This window comes from Macaca fascicularis, chromosome 4 (assembly GCF_037993035.2).
Source record: "Macaca fascicularis isolate 582-1 chromosome 4, T2T-MFA8v1.1".
Taxonomy (NCBI): domain Eukaryota; kingdom Metazoa; phylum Chordata; class Mammalia; order Primates; family Cercopithecidae; genus Macaca; species Macaca fascicularis.
In genome coordinates, this window is record NC_088378.1 from 48183860 (window position 1) to 48198700 (window position 14841).

The window sequence follows — 14841 nt, forward strand, 5'->3', positions numbered from 1 at the left end:
TATTCTTTGTTCCTTTTCTTTCTTCTTTTGGATTGATTATCTTTCTCTAATTTTATCTTCTTTGGCTTATAACTATGTTTTGATATCTTAGTGGTTGCTGTAGAGTTTATAGTTATATCTTTAACTTACCATGGTGTACTTTCAAGGGATATTATACCAGCTCATGTAGAGTACAAAAATTTTATCTTTTTCCTCGCCTGACCTTTGTGCAATTATTGTTGTACCTTTTGCTTTTATAAGTTATACACCCCATTTGCTACTATTTTTGTTTAAACCATCTTTTTAAAAATAATAATCATCATCATATGCATTTACCTAGGTGGTTGCCATTTCTGGTGCTCTTTACTGCTACCTGGCATTATTTTCCTTCTTTATTAAATCAATTAATAATAAATGTGAGAGTTTAAAAAAAAAAAGATTTCCTTTAGTATTTCTTACACTGTGGGTCTACTGGTGATTAATTCTTTCAGCTTTAGTACATCTGAAAAAGTCTTTATTTCACCTGTTATTTTCCTACCAAAGAAAGTGCTTGCATGTTTCACCTTTTTAAAAATATGTTGTCACAACTCTAGATTTCTAGATGAACAGTTTTAGCTTTCGGTACTTGGAAGATGTTTTCCACTGTTTTCTGGATTACATTCCTTCTGACAGGAAGCCTTCTGTCATGCTTGCTCCTCTGAATGTATAGTCTTTTTTCTCTGCTTTAAAATCTGTCTTTACTACTGGTTTTAAACTATTTGATTACCGTGTCCCTTGGTTTAGTTTTCTTCGTGTTATTGTGTTTGCTTGATATTTATTTAACTTAGATTTGTGGATTTATTGTTTTCATCAAATTTGGCAAGTCTTCAGCCATTATATCTTTATTTTCTGTCCTCTCCCTCCTTTGGGGACTCCAGTTACATACATATTTGGTCATTTCAAGTTGTCCCACAGCTCACTGATGTGCTATTCAATTTTTTCTAGTTTTTTTTTTTCCATTCAGTATCTCATTTGGTATAATTTTAATTGCTATCCAGTGTATTTTAGGATTTTAATCCTATCCAGTGTATTTTTCACCTCAGGTGTTATCTCTAGAAGTCTAGAAGTTCAATTTAGGTCTTTTTATAGCTTCCATCTTTTCTTAACAACCCTATGCTTTCCACTACCATCTTGAGTATATAGAACATAGTAACAATAACTATTTGAATATTCTTATTAAATCTATTTAATTTATTTTAGTATCTCCACTTATTAGATGTCTGTCAATTCTGGGTCTATTTCTATTGAGTTTTCTCTTCACTATTGAATTTTCCTGGTTCTCTGCATGTTGGTAAATTCTGATTGAATGCTACATATTGCATACTTTATTAATGGGTGCTGGATATTTTGTATTTCCTTAAATATCCTTGAGCTTTGTTCTGGGATACAGTTAAGCTACTTGAAACAATTTGATCCTTCAAACCAAGTGTCTGCAAACTAGGCCCACAGGCCAAATCTGGCCAACTGCCTATTTCTATAAATAAAATTTTATTGGAATACATTCTGATACATGTAAATACATTTGCTTACAAATTGTTTATGGCTGTTTTAACAGTAGAAGGGCAGAAGTGAGTAGTTACAACAGAGACCACATGGCTCACATATCCTAAAATATTTTCCATCTGGCCCTTTACAAAACAGTTTTATGACCTGTCTTGAACGGCTTACTTTTAAGATTTTTTAGGCAGGATCAGATTAGACTAGTCTAGGGCTAATTTTGCCTCATCGCGGAAGCATTAGTCTTCTGAGTACTACATCTAATCCCACTTATATACAAGGTTTTTCTACTATGAATGGTGGGAGGGTGGGAAGGGGCACACTCTTCTCTGCCCTACATGAGCTACTTTTTTCTTCCCAGTGGCTCTTTCCTCATCCATGGGTAGTTCTCTTACGCATATGCACTAATCAGCACTCGGCCGAAGCCTACAGGAGAGCCCTCTGAAGATCTCTGGAGCTCACTCTCTGTGTAACCAACTCTCTCTTCTCTGGTACTCTGTCCTTCAAATTCTAGCTGCCTCAGCCTCCCAGAATTCCTAACTCTATCATCTCAACCTAGGATAAGCTGTATTTGGGTTCTGCTTTCCTGCATTGCAGCCTGGGGCAAATCATTTGTTTTTTCCTTCTCTCAGGGTTCACTGTCTTGTGCCACTTGTCCAATGTCAGAATGCCTTTGTTTCATATATTTTATGGGCTTTTTGTGTGTGTCTGTTTGTTAGGCTATTTTAGGCGACAGAATAACTCCAGTTCCTGTTATTGCAAGATGGCTGGAAGCAGAAGTCCTCTCAGTACGAAGTTCCAATTCTTTATATTTGCCTTAGTGCTTTATAGTTACAATAAACTGTCCCAGCTCAAGCCATTTACCCAATTCTATGGTCAGTCAGCAACTAGAGAAGGGTGTAATAAGCAAAGTCAGTAACTAGTATAGCATCCCTTTACCCCAATCCCACTTTCCTATCTTTGTGGGATGTATATTGTGGGATATATATCACGGACTATATATTACAGTGAAACTTGGTTTTTAAGATTTATCTTTTCATTGAACCAGTATTTATTGAGTGGTTGTTTTTCCTGGCATTGTTCTAGGTGCTGGGGATTCACCACTGTGAACAAAACACGCAAAAATTCCTACCCTTGTGAAACATACCTATGAATTAAGCTTATCTTTGAATTAATTGTTTCTAGTAGCTTAACTGTATCCCATAACAAAGCTCAAGTAAGATATGTATCAGATGGTGATTAAAAAAATAAAAGTAATGAAGAGACAGGAAGTGCTAAGATATTTGGCAGGGAAAACAGTGTCAATTTAAAACAGGCTGGTCGGGGACAAAGGCATGGGTGAGAAGATGACAATTTAGTGAAGATCTGAAGGAGGTAAGGATGTAAGTCATGTGGCTATTTCTGGGTACAATAACTGCAAAACTGACGCAGAAACAAGAAAACTGGTATGGCTAAAGCAGTCAGTGAAGGGAAGCGGTAAAAGATTAGGCCAAAGGTAATGGGACCCATAGCACACAGGAGCTGATAAGCCTCTGTAAGTGAGACGGGAGGGACTGGAGACACTGGAGCAGGAAAGTAACATGATCAGACTTAACAGTTTTAAATCATTTATCAGGCTGTTGTGTGGAGAGTGAATTCTAGGGGAGAAAGTATGAAACCAAGGAGACCAGTTAGAAAGCTACTGTTATAAAGAGATGATGAAGGTGTGCACCAGTGCAGTAGCAGAAGAGGTGGGGAGAAGTGGCCACCTTCTGGATTTAGGCGGGGCTGACAGTATCTCCTGACAGCTGGCTGTGTAGAGGGTGAGACAGACGAAATGAGGATGCTGCAAAGGCACCTGGCCTGTGCAACTGGAAGAAAAGTCTTCCTCATCTAGGTAAATGGCTACTTAGCATGAAGGAAGTTTGGTTGGGAATAGAGAAGAACTCAGGAGCTCAGGTGCAGACACATTAGGTTTGATATGCCTATCAGACATCCAGCAATTGGATATTTGAATCTGAGTTTAGAGAAGAAGTCTACACTGGAGACAATTTGGTAGCTGCCAGCATATATGTATTTAAAGCCATGAAAATGAATGGGAACAGCTAGGGAGTGAGAATCGACAGAGGACAAGTACAGAGACTGTGCCCTGGGACAGCCAATGTTTGGAGGTCAGGACAATGAGGAAGTATCTGCAAGAAGGATAAGAGTAGTCACATGCAATAGGAAAGCAGTTGGGAAAGTGTGGAGACTCAGAAGACAAGGGAAGAACATACTTCACAGAGCAGCATGATCAATGGGGTTAGTGCTTCTGACAGGTCAAGGAAGATAAGGACTGAGAATTAATGGTTGGGTTTGCAATATGAGGGTCGTTGGTGACACTCGAGAACTTTGGTGGAATGCCCAGAAAGAACTGAGAAATTGTGTAAAAGGAAGCAGGGACATTAAATGGAGCAGTAATTAGAGAGGAATGGGAGTTAAAATTTTTTTTTTAAGTAAAGCAAGGAGGCGGGAATGCATGATGCAGGAGAGAGAAGGGACAACTACTGTAGTTATATCCTTGAGCAGGTGAGAGGAGATGGGACTAAGAATATAAGTGCAAGGGTAAGCTTTAAATTGACCATGGCTGGGTATCTTTCTCCAACTATGTTCAGCTGCACTGCTGCGTGCATGGAATCAGCAGACCAAAGCACCTGGATATAGATGGCTAAGTACAACGGAGCAAAGGGGAGGGACAGAGAAGATGAGTGGATGAGTGATTTTAATGAGAGGGTAGGCTATTGACATTGAATAAGGAAGGATGTGAGATATGAAGGAAGTGTGCTGCAGTGTAAAAGTTGTATGTCTAGATGGAGTTAAAAATGTGTTGGAGTGGGAAGACAGATGGAGAATAGGGTGCTGGGACTCAAGGTCATGGAGTGAGAGCAGTTCTTATTAATGACTAGGCCCACAGTATGACTATGGGTGGAAGTTGCTAATGTAGTTTGGGAGACAAGGTCATTGAAGGAGAGGAAATCAAGAAACTGAGAAGCCAGGATGTTAGGACTCTACAAAGCCTGAAAATCACCAAGAATTAGGACACATTAGTGTTACAGGGAAGGACGGATCCTGAATCTTCAAGGAATAATGAACAATGATGTATTTTAATTTCCAGATTTTAAATTTTTATGTTGTCTTATAACTATATTTATAATAATGACTTAGGCCTTACTCCAAGTCAGCTGTTTTAAGCTAATCCAACTGTCCTTTTATGGTCCAACTTGCATTCTGTTCAAATGTCCTTCTTTTCTTTCGCTATCATTCTGAAAAATGTACAATTAATTCTGTCATTTAAATCAGTTTTCTAAATTCTAAAGCAAAATTTCTCAAACTTTTCCACGGAGCACCAGTTCGATGGTATATTTGGTGAGGTAGGGGTTGTATGGTGAAATATGTTTGGGAAACACCACAGACCAAAGGCCATCGATAATCACTTGTTGGAAATAAACAAGTCTAATTTGATTTTAACTCAGCTTTTTCCACAAATTTAAATGACCATAGGCTCATTTTCTGTATAATATCAGTTAACATCCTAAGGAATGAATATACCAAGGTAGGTACTATCGGGAAGGCTGTATTAGAGGTGTGTGTCTTCTTGGTGACTTCAAAAGAGGTGAAACAGAACCTGCTAGAACAAGATTCAAGATACAGACTTAGAATCTGTCAGAGAATGCAAATCTTTGTTAAGTTACTTTGTAAGAATATTCTTCTCGCCTGCTAACATGATGAAAAACAAAACCATCTCAGAAAATAAATTCTCAAAGATATATTTAAAATTGGTTTAGTATATTTCAATTCTCCTCCATAAAAACGACACTTCATAGACTATTTAAAAACAAAGATACATAAATATGTTTTGGAGGAAGACTAATGCCCAACAGGATGTCTGCATCTATATACAACCTCAGTTCTGCCCTTTGCTCCCACTAACCATAAATCTGATAAGAAGTCACTATAAGGAAACAAATGCCCCAGGCCAAGACATGTACTTCAAAAATCACTATCAAAATAACTATCATCTAAGAGGACCAGAAAAAGTGTGACAGACTTTAAAATAATGTAAGAACCAAATAACAAAAAAGTTTTGCTCCAATTTTTGCTCTAGGAGCTCTAAAAAACCATTATCAAGTTATTAGAGAAGAGAAGGTATTGGGAGAAGAGGATAAAAAAAATTGAAATACCAGCTTACAAAAGCCAATCACGATGTTTATGAATCAGGCAGGAACAATCTGAAAACAAAAATAAAAATTACTAGTTTTATATAATATTTGCACATGCATTTATTAATTATAATTTTGAGATCATTGTATGTTCATACGCAGTTTTAAAAGAGCCTTTACTCAGTTTCCCACAATAGTAATATTTCACAAAACAACAGTACAATATTACAACCGGCATGTTTATACTAATACCATCTACTAGTCTATTGCGATTTCCTGTTTAATTGTATTAGCGTGTGTGTGTTTTATACAGTTTGAGCACATGTGTAGGCTCACATATCTACCACTAGTCAAAATATCGAACAGTTCCATCACAAGGATCCATCATGTTGCCCTTTGACAAACACATACCACCTCCTTTGCCACAATCCCTCTCTGCCCCTGACCCACTGCACATCTATTTTTAACACTAAAATAATAACAGCCATTTACAAAAAGTATTTCACTCCTTGTCCATAGTTGAATGTTGTCTACTACTACTACCACCACTGCTACTACTACTACTACTTCTTCCTAGTTATATGTCAAATCTTGAATGAATACTTTTAGTTTTCTGCATTAAAATTTTAGTTTAAGGAATAAATTCTCCAGAGAGAAGTCTTTCTCATTGTTAGCATGGCATAGATCACTCATTTCAAAAATCAAAACGCAAAAAGTAAGGGAGCCAGAGGTGGTGTCTGCACTCACAGATTCCGTATTTTCAATATATTACTAACGAGAAACTCTGAGTGCTTACTGTGGGCCAAGCTACATATTATATATGTATGTATGTGTATGTGTATGTGTGTGTGTGTGTGTATATATACAGACACACACACACATATACATATATTCCATATACCAAGCCTTGATGTATGCACATTGACCCTGTTTGGCCCAGGAGAAAACTGAGGCACCAAGAGGTTTACAAGTTGCCTAAAGTCAAATAACTAGCAAGTGGCAAATCCTGGAACCTGGGACCAGACTCTGGGCACCCAGACTCTACCATCCCTCAAGGAAACCATGATAAAGTCAAGATGTTTTGGTGTAACCATTCATTGCTAAGACAAATAAATCACCCGATTATTGGTAAGCTTCACTTTAACATAACGGAATTCAACAACGAAAATGTCCAAAACAACGATGTGTAAAATGGAAGAGGTATTTTATTCAAATACAAAATGATAGGAAATTGCCAAAAACAAAGGTTGGGACATGCAGAAAAGATTTTATATTATGGCAACAAACTGTTCACCAGCCCTGAACAGATAGTCTTAACATTCACTGGGGACTGTCAGGAAGCAGTTTATACATAGCCAAGATTACTCTTGAAAAAGACATATTCAATTGAGCAGAGATGATGATGGGAGAACTGAAATTTCTGAGCAGATAAAAGCTTCAAAATTAGGCTCTTCAGCCAATAGAGACATCTAAAACTCCAAAGATAATGTTCGGGTTATAGTAATTTAACAGACACCCATTGTGACAAACTTTCTGTAGGTTTATTAGCTTAATAATATAGCATTATTACTGAGGACTAGTAGATATTCTCTTATGTGAAACTACACAGGACATTTATGCATAGCTGTGACAGTTTTGCCTATCATTCAACAGTACTTAAAAGGTGCCTACTCAATAAGCCATTGATATGCTGCACCAAATACTCTGGTGAGGCTTTCTTTACAGTGCTAATTTTACAGACATCTCCTGGATGATCTAAGTTCAAGAGGCAGCCGGGGAGGAGAATGCATTATTAGCATGGTTTGGTGTGCATATAACTGAGTTATACATAGGAACTAGGGAAATGGAGCTCTGAAGTTCATCTTCCAAATGAAGATATATGCTATTAGTCTCGACTTTCTGGGAGGGAAGTTAATTCATTACTTCATTAACACTGAAATATATTAAAAACATTTTCAGTTAAAAGAAAAAAACCTTTAAATTAAAATGCTTACATGTTATGAGATTTCTAGAAATCACTATTAATTGGTTTTAACTAGTTTTATAATCTCCCCCAGTTACTTAAGGCTTTTATTTATTTATTTTTTGAGACAGGGTCTCTGTCACGCAGACTGAAGTGTGGTGACGTGATTAAGGCTCATTGCAACCTTGATCTCCGGGGCTTAATTGATCCTCACACCTCAGCCTCCCAAGTAGCTGGGACTATAGGCATGTGCTACCACACCTGGCTAATTTTTTTTCTTTGGTAGAGACAAGGTCTCACTATATTGCCCAGGCTAGTCTTGAACTCCTGGGCCCAAGTGATCCTCCCACCTTGACCTCCCAAAGTAAAAACTCACATTTTCTTAAAGGTGGGTAAGCAAAGGATCAGGGTGAAGGAAACCCTCTCCTCCTTTTCAGACACCACCCTGTTTGCCCTTCTTCACCAAGAAGCCAGCTGTCTGTGGCTGGGCCAGCGTGACAGACTCAGGGGACATTGGATACAGCTCTCTTTTCCATGTCTCCTAAAGTTAAGACTTCTATAAGCATTATTATTTCAAGAAAACACTGTGTCCTGTTCTTCTTGAGTAAATACAAGGCAGATGGTAACCTTAATTTTCTCTGAAAACTCTATGTCTAAAACATGGGAAACATTTATCTCCAATTCTTTTCCCAGGGAGACACATACACAAAGCACCCTTTAAGTTGAACACGACATGTTTCTCATATCTTTCTAAAAGTATGTTGTTTATTTAGAATAAGCTTTCTATCTTGCCTACTAAGCTTTTCCCATACATATAAGATAAAAACTGAGAAACACTTTTCCATTCCCAGTGATGTTTGCCCAGTAAGTCTTGGTAAATAATAATGATTATGCCTAAACTAACATCACTCTTTCTCTGCTGCTAAACACAGTCACCTGGCGGTGTGATGTGCATGGTTCCTCAGTGGTTCATCATTCTAGAACATCCTACAAGATTAACTAAATTTTTCAAGTTTGTCTATCACCTCAGCTATAACATTTATGTTTATGTCACTGTTTTTAAGTTGTTAAATTCTTACAGGATACAGACTATATCTGTATAACTTAGTTTACAAAGAATAGCCATGCACGAACATCCCATAAATGCCCTTGGCAGTGATGACCACAATCACAGCAGAGTTAATGGCAGGTTTACTCCACTTCATCAGAGGTTCTGAAGGAGGAAACCAAGATCTTCCCTGAAAGGCAAGACCTGGCATCAGGGGCTACTGTGGGCACTTTCCTTTGAATTGTATTTATCTGCCAGGAAGATGATATCCTTTATCGTTTTACATGAAAGCATTCGAAAATTCTAAAAACTGACCATGCCTGTCTTGGTCAGTTCAGGCTGCAATAACAAAGTGCCATAGACTGGATGGCTGACAAAACATTTATTTCTCACAGTTCTGGAGGGGAGAAGTCTGAGATCATGGTGCCAGCATGGGCAGGTTCTGGTGATGAACCTCCTCCAACTGTCTACTGCTGACTCTCCTATCTTCACAAGGTGGGAAGAAAAGCCAGCTAGTTCTCTGCCCTCTTCTTATAAAGGCACTAATCCCATTCCTGAGGGCTCCACCTTTATGGCCTAATTTCATCCCTAAGGCCCCACCTTCAAATACCATTTCATTAGAATTAGGGTTTCAACTCATGGCTTCTGGGGGGACACACACATTCAGTTCATTGCAATGCCCTTACATAGACATGAAGACAGGTCAGGTATGTTTGAAATAACTCATGATCTGCAAAATCTCACACCAAAAATAACAGAGGGGGAAAAATTCAGAGTAGACCACTCAAAACCTATCACAGCACTAACCAAATAATAATGCATACCTCAGGTATAACTTGGAAAGCCCAGATAGTCAGCTCAGTGTGACTGAGGGTACCCCAGGGGACATTAAAATGCACAGAAACAATAGAGTGGGAAGGCTACTACAGTAGAAATGCACGGAGGATTCAGAGATGAGTTCTCATTGCTGGAGAGTGTGATATGACAGTGAATTGTGTCAACGTGACTGTGCCACAGGTGCCAGGTTAAACATTATTTCCGGCTGTGTCCATGCAGGTGTTTCTGGATGAAATCAGCACTTGTGTTGGTGGAGCTGGGAGCATACCACCCTCCCCAATATGGGCTAGCATCATCTAATGCATTGAGGGCCCAAATAGAACAAAAAGGTGGAAGAGGAAGAATGTACCCCCTTTTCTTCCTGCCTGCTTGAGCTGGGACATCAGTCTCCTCCTGTCCTTGGACTGGGATTTACACCCCCGGCTCCTCTGCTTCTCAGGCGTTCAGACTCGGACTAGAATCACACCACCAGCTTTCCCAAGTCTCCAGCTTGCAGACAGTTGACTGTGGGATTTCTCAGCCTCCATAATCATCAGGGTCAGTTCTTTGTAATCAATCTCTCTTTCTGTCTCCATATATGTATCCATGGGTAAACATACATGCACTCTAACTCTGCCAACTCAGATTCACTTGGGTTCTAGAGACTGCCCAACAATTATGCAACGTTTCCCTAATCTTTGGTCATTTCATTTCACACCTTCTCTCTTATCTTCCAATTGCCTTCCCCACTCCTAATACTTACATATAACATCTCTCTGTTAACATCCCTACTTCATGCTTCTGTGAGAAAACAAAAGCTGTTGGATAGGGCATCTCTGCTTTCTATCTCTAAACTCACAAACTTCCCTATATCCACAGGAGGATGCACCCTCCCTAGAACCAGAGGCCAACTCCACCTCTCTATTCAAAATTTCTTCCTCATTATCTTCTTCCTTTCTACTAAAGATACTTGTCATTGACACACACTATGCTCTGATAGTCCCAATTTTTTATTTTTTTATTTTTTGAGACAGAGTCTCACTCTGTTGCCAGGCTGGAGTGCAGTGGCGTGATCTTAACTCACTGCAACCTCCACCTACCGGGTTCAAGCGATTCTCTTGCCTCAGCTTCCCAAGTAGGTGGGACTACAGGCATATGCCATCACGCCCAGCTAATTTTTGTATTTTTATTAGAGACGAGGTTTCAACATGTTGGCCAGGATGGTCTCGATCTCCTGACCTCAGGATCTGCCTGCCTTGGCCTCCCAAAGTGCTGGGATTACAGGTGTGAGCCACCGTGCCCGGCCAATATTCCTCAATTTTTAAAGAACAAAATGGTCATTCAGCCCCAGGTCCCACTATACTCCCACCTTTTCTCAGACAAACTTCTGAAAAGAACAGAAAACTTAGATAATCCCCATTTCCTTACCTCCTACTCACTTTCCAACCCATTCCCCAGGCTCTTATCTCTACCACTGTATCAAAAGATCCTTATCAAGGTCATCAAAGCAATTCTTATTATCCTCATTTTAAAAACCAGGACACTGAGGCTCAAGAGAGATTACTAGGTTGAGATAGTAAAAACATACCTTGCCTTCAAGATATGCAAGAGCCCAGGGCTGCCCCAAAGCACTCTTTTCAGGATATTAAAGACTTCATCTTCCAGGGACCCAACCCCTCTTTCCTCCCTTATGTCATGCCGCTGCATTATGTATCAGACACACTCCTTAGAATATCTCATTGTTTTTCATTATTTTTAGTTGAGAAAAAGGACCTTGCTTTGCCTATGAATGTTTTCTGTGTTGACCACTTGGTGTAAATTATTTAATTGTTCCAACCACGTGAGAATAGGTGGCTTTAGCCCCTTTGTACAAATAAGAAAGTTGTGGCTGAGAAAGAATAAAACCTTTCCCAACATCAGACAGATAATAAGCATTTCATTATTTCTTAGTTGTTTCCATTAGATGATGGCAAGATAGGGGCATCACTTTGACAGATGTGACATTGTCCCATTATGTCTATGAGGTTGGAAAACCTAGAACTGATGCAAATTTGCTATGAGGAAACACCTCAGAATCTGAATTATATATCATAATGGAACTTTATAATGAGGATTTTAATTTACCATACATCTAAATATTTATAAGTTATAAATTATGGAGACCAACAAAGCTAACCAACCAAGTCCAAAATATATCTTTCCTTGACCAATTTACCTCATATTTCCTGGAAAACCATGTTTGAATGTGGACTTCTTGGAGCCTGTACCTCTAGAACATGGCACTAGGGGGACATGATACTGAATTTTGCTGATTAGGGCATCTTCCCTCCCTAGTTCTACCATGGAAGCCAATTGGTGAGCATGAGGTGTGGAACAGGGATATGTGCTCATCCCATAACCTGTCTGGTTTTCTAGGTATTCAGACATTGCACTCGCTCAGTACTGCCCTTAACCCGGGCGAGTGGAGCTCTGCCTTAGGATCTATGCTCCATTCTGGCCTTTCTCTAGCTTCACCATTTCCTTTATTGTGAGGAGTCCAAAGGCCTAAGGGGAAGGTGCCCACCCAGGCCTACATTCCCTCTCGTAGGCTATGCTCCTGGTTCCTAGAACCATGGAATTCTTTGTTCAAAGAGCTTCAAGTCTGCTAACCAGGGACTGCACAGGTTCTTTCCTAGATTTGTGTTTTTAAGGGCAGACTGTGCCCCTGTTACATGCAGCCCCTAGACCCAGGGGGTGGCCAAGGGGTGGCTGTTTGCAGGAGATGGGGACATAGTGGGTAGAGTGATCCCAGAACATTAAGAGGAGTGAAGACAGGCCGGGGCCTAGTAGCCACTTTGCACCCCAGTGCCATGTTCTAGAGGTACAGGCTCCAAGAAGTCCACATTCAAACATGGTTTTCCAGGAAATATGAGGTAAATTGGTCAAGGAAAGATATATTTTGGACTTGGTTGGTTAGCTTTGAACTTAGTTGGTCTGCATAATTTACAACTTATATTTAGATGTGTAGTAAAAGTGTTTCTATTTATATTCTGACTTGAACTCTACCCCCGTATAGTTAGGAGGGGCATGAGATTAGTTCTAGACTTTAATACAAAGTTGATTACTGAGGGAAAACCATTGAACATTCTCTTTCTGAACCCCAGAGGCTGAGAAAGCCAAGTGTTCCAGAAAGTGTACAATGACAAAGGTGGTACACTCACAGGCTTGAGTCTTCCTGTGTGAAGCAGAGTCTTCTGCAAATCCACAGTGGATGTTTATCGTAAGCAAAAAATAAACTGTTTTTGAATGAAGCCACTGAGGTTTGGGGATGGCTTGTTAGCACAATATAATGTTAACCCATCCTGACTACATAGAAATTGGTACCAGAAGTAGGATGTTGTTTTAGCAAAATCCTAAAATACATGACCTTGGTTTAGTGGTCAGCAAGTCGTGAGGAAACTGATCTTAAGGGCCAGAAAGATAGTGATGTGTTTTATACAGTGGCAACATATCTGGTAAAACATTTGCCTCTGTCAGTTCAGGAGGCAGATCTGCTGCCAAATTTACTTGTAGCTCTAGGAGAAGAGGTAAGAAAAAACAATTGAAATATGGTTGGATGAGGCGGCTCACAGCACCTTTGGAGGCCAAGGCAGGTGGATCACTTGAGGTCAGGAGTTAGAGACCAGCCTGGCAAACATGGTGAAACCTCATCACTACTAAAAATACAAAAATTAGCTGGATGTGGTGGTGTGTGCCTGTAATCCCAGCTACTTGGGAAGCTGAGGCAGAAGAATCGCTTGAACCTGGGAGGTGGAGGTTGCAGTGAGCCAAGATCCTGCCACTGCACTCCAGCCTGGGTGACAGAGTGCGTGAGACTCCGTCTCAAACAAACAAACAAACAACAACAACAACAAACCAGAAAATGGCTGGGTGCGGTGGCTCACACTTGTAATCCCAGCACTTTGGGAGGCCGAGGCGGGAGGATCATGAGGTCAGGAGTTCGAGACCAGCCTGGCCATCACAGTGAAACCCCGTCTATACTAAAAATAGAAAAATTAGCTGGGTGTGGTGGCAGGCACCTGTAATCCAAGCTACTCAGGAGGCTGGGGCAGGCGAATTGCTAGGACCCAGGAGGCAGAGTTTGCAGTGAGCCAAGATCATGCCACTGCACTCCAGCCTGGGTGACAGAGCTAGATTCTGTCTCAAAAAACAAACACACACACACACACACACACACAAACACACACACAATGGAAATGTGTATTGGTTATTATTGGCTTCATTTGACAAAGTATTTCAAGAAAGAGCTGAGCTTAGAAAAGAACTATCCGGTTTCCAGGAAGTGAAAGGGAATGAGGAGACAGCAGACATTTCAGATTTTGCAACTACAAAAACTAACTTCTTCTCCACCCCTACACTAACAGTTAACAGTAAGGCTTTGAAGATCATAAGCCCAGGAAAACTTTTTTTTTAAAACTAATTTGTCTCAGTTCAAGGATAGATAATATATCCATTAAATCTTTTCATGTGGATAAAATGACTGAGAGAATAGATCAGATTAAAAGTAAAACTTTCCAATAGAAGCCAGCCAGTCCCAAGATAACTTCCTTTAGGACCAGAAAGACAGCTATGGGAGTGAGAATGCAAATCAGTGTAGCAAATCTGAGAGCCAGGACTCATGCATGACAAAAGAAAATTCTAGGGCTGTGTTTACTACCACACAGAATTGATTGGAGACAAACAGATAAGAAACCTTCCAAATTTTGTAGAGCACTGTGCTGCCAAAAAGAATAAGCTGAAGTGTTAAAATGATCCTTTGGTCCCCAACACTCTATATGCAGGAAGTGGATAGAAAGAGTTGCTCAGTTCCCAACTAGGGCAGATTCTCAAATGTCCACTTCATATGTGGCTAAGGAAAAAAAAAATAAATAAAATAAAAGAACTCCTTAGTGGGCAGGGCCAGTGCTTCTGAAAATGATGAACAAGGAGGGCCTAATCAGTGCCTAATCAAGAAGCATTTTACTCCCCAGGCTTCCTGGAATCTGGTGAAGGATTTCAAAATTGTTATGGACCAGGAACTCCCTAAAGTATACTGGTGAAATTTATAACTTACAATGTGGGAAAGACTAGGTTTGGATCTGTATTATTTTGATAATCTCAGAAAGGTATCAGAAAAATGAGGAATTTTCCTATATATTGTAAATTTTAAAACCTCACAGTGCATGGGATGTCCACATGTTCCACATCGTGTCCTCTGAGAATATGAACATCTTTCCCCCGCTGTTTAAAAGCAATTTTCTAGATTGCAGTTTTAAACATCTCTGAATGTGACAAGGTATTAC

The 14841-nt window shown here is 39.7% G+C and overlaps 1 protein-coding gene across 50 annotated transcripts in view; it reads right to left on the reverse strand.

Moving 5' to 3' along the window:
- Positions 1-14841, reverse strand: part of PLAGL1 (PLAG1 like zinc finger 1) — a 65762-nt gene that overhangs the window by 36942 nt on the left and 13979 nt on the right. For 23 of the 50 annotated variants that reach the window (XM_015448758.3, XM_005552016.4, XM_065543532.1 and 20 more), the window contains one exon: positions 5723-5762. The exons of 11 other annotated variants lie outside the window; for them this stretch is intronic. The gene's annotated coding sequence lies outside the window, so the exon portion shown is untranslated. Of the gene's footprint in view, positions 1-5714; positions 5763-14841 lie in introns of all 50 variants that reach the window. 16 more of the 50 variants (XM_074037183.1, XM_015448751.3, XM_074037184.1 and 13 more) reach the window with 1 other exon arrangement.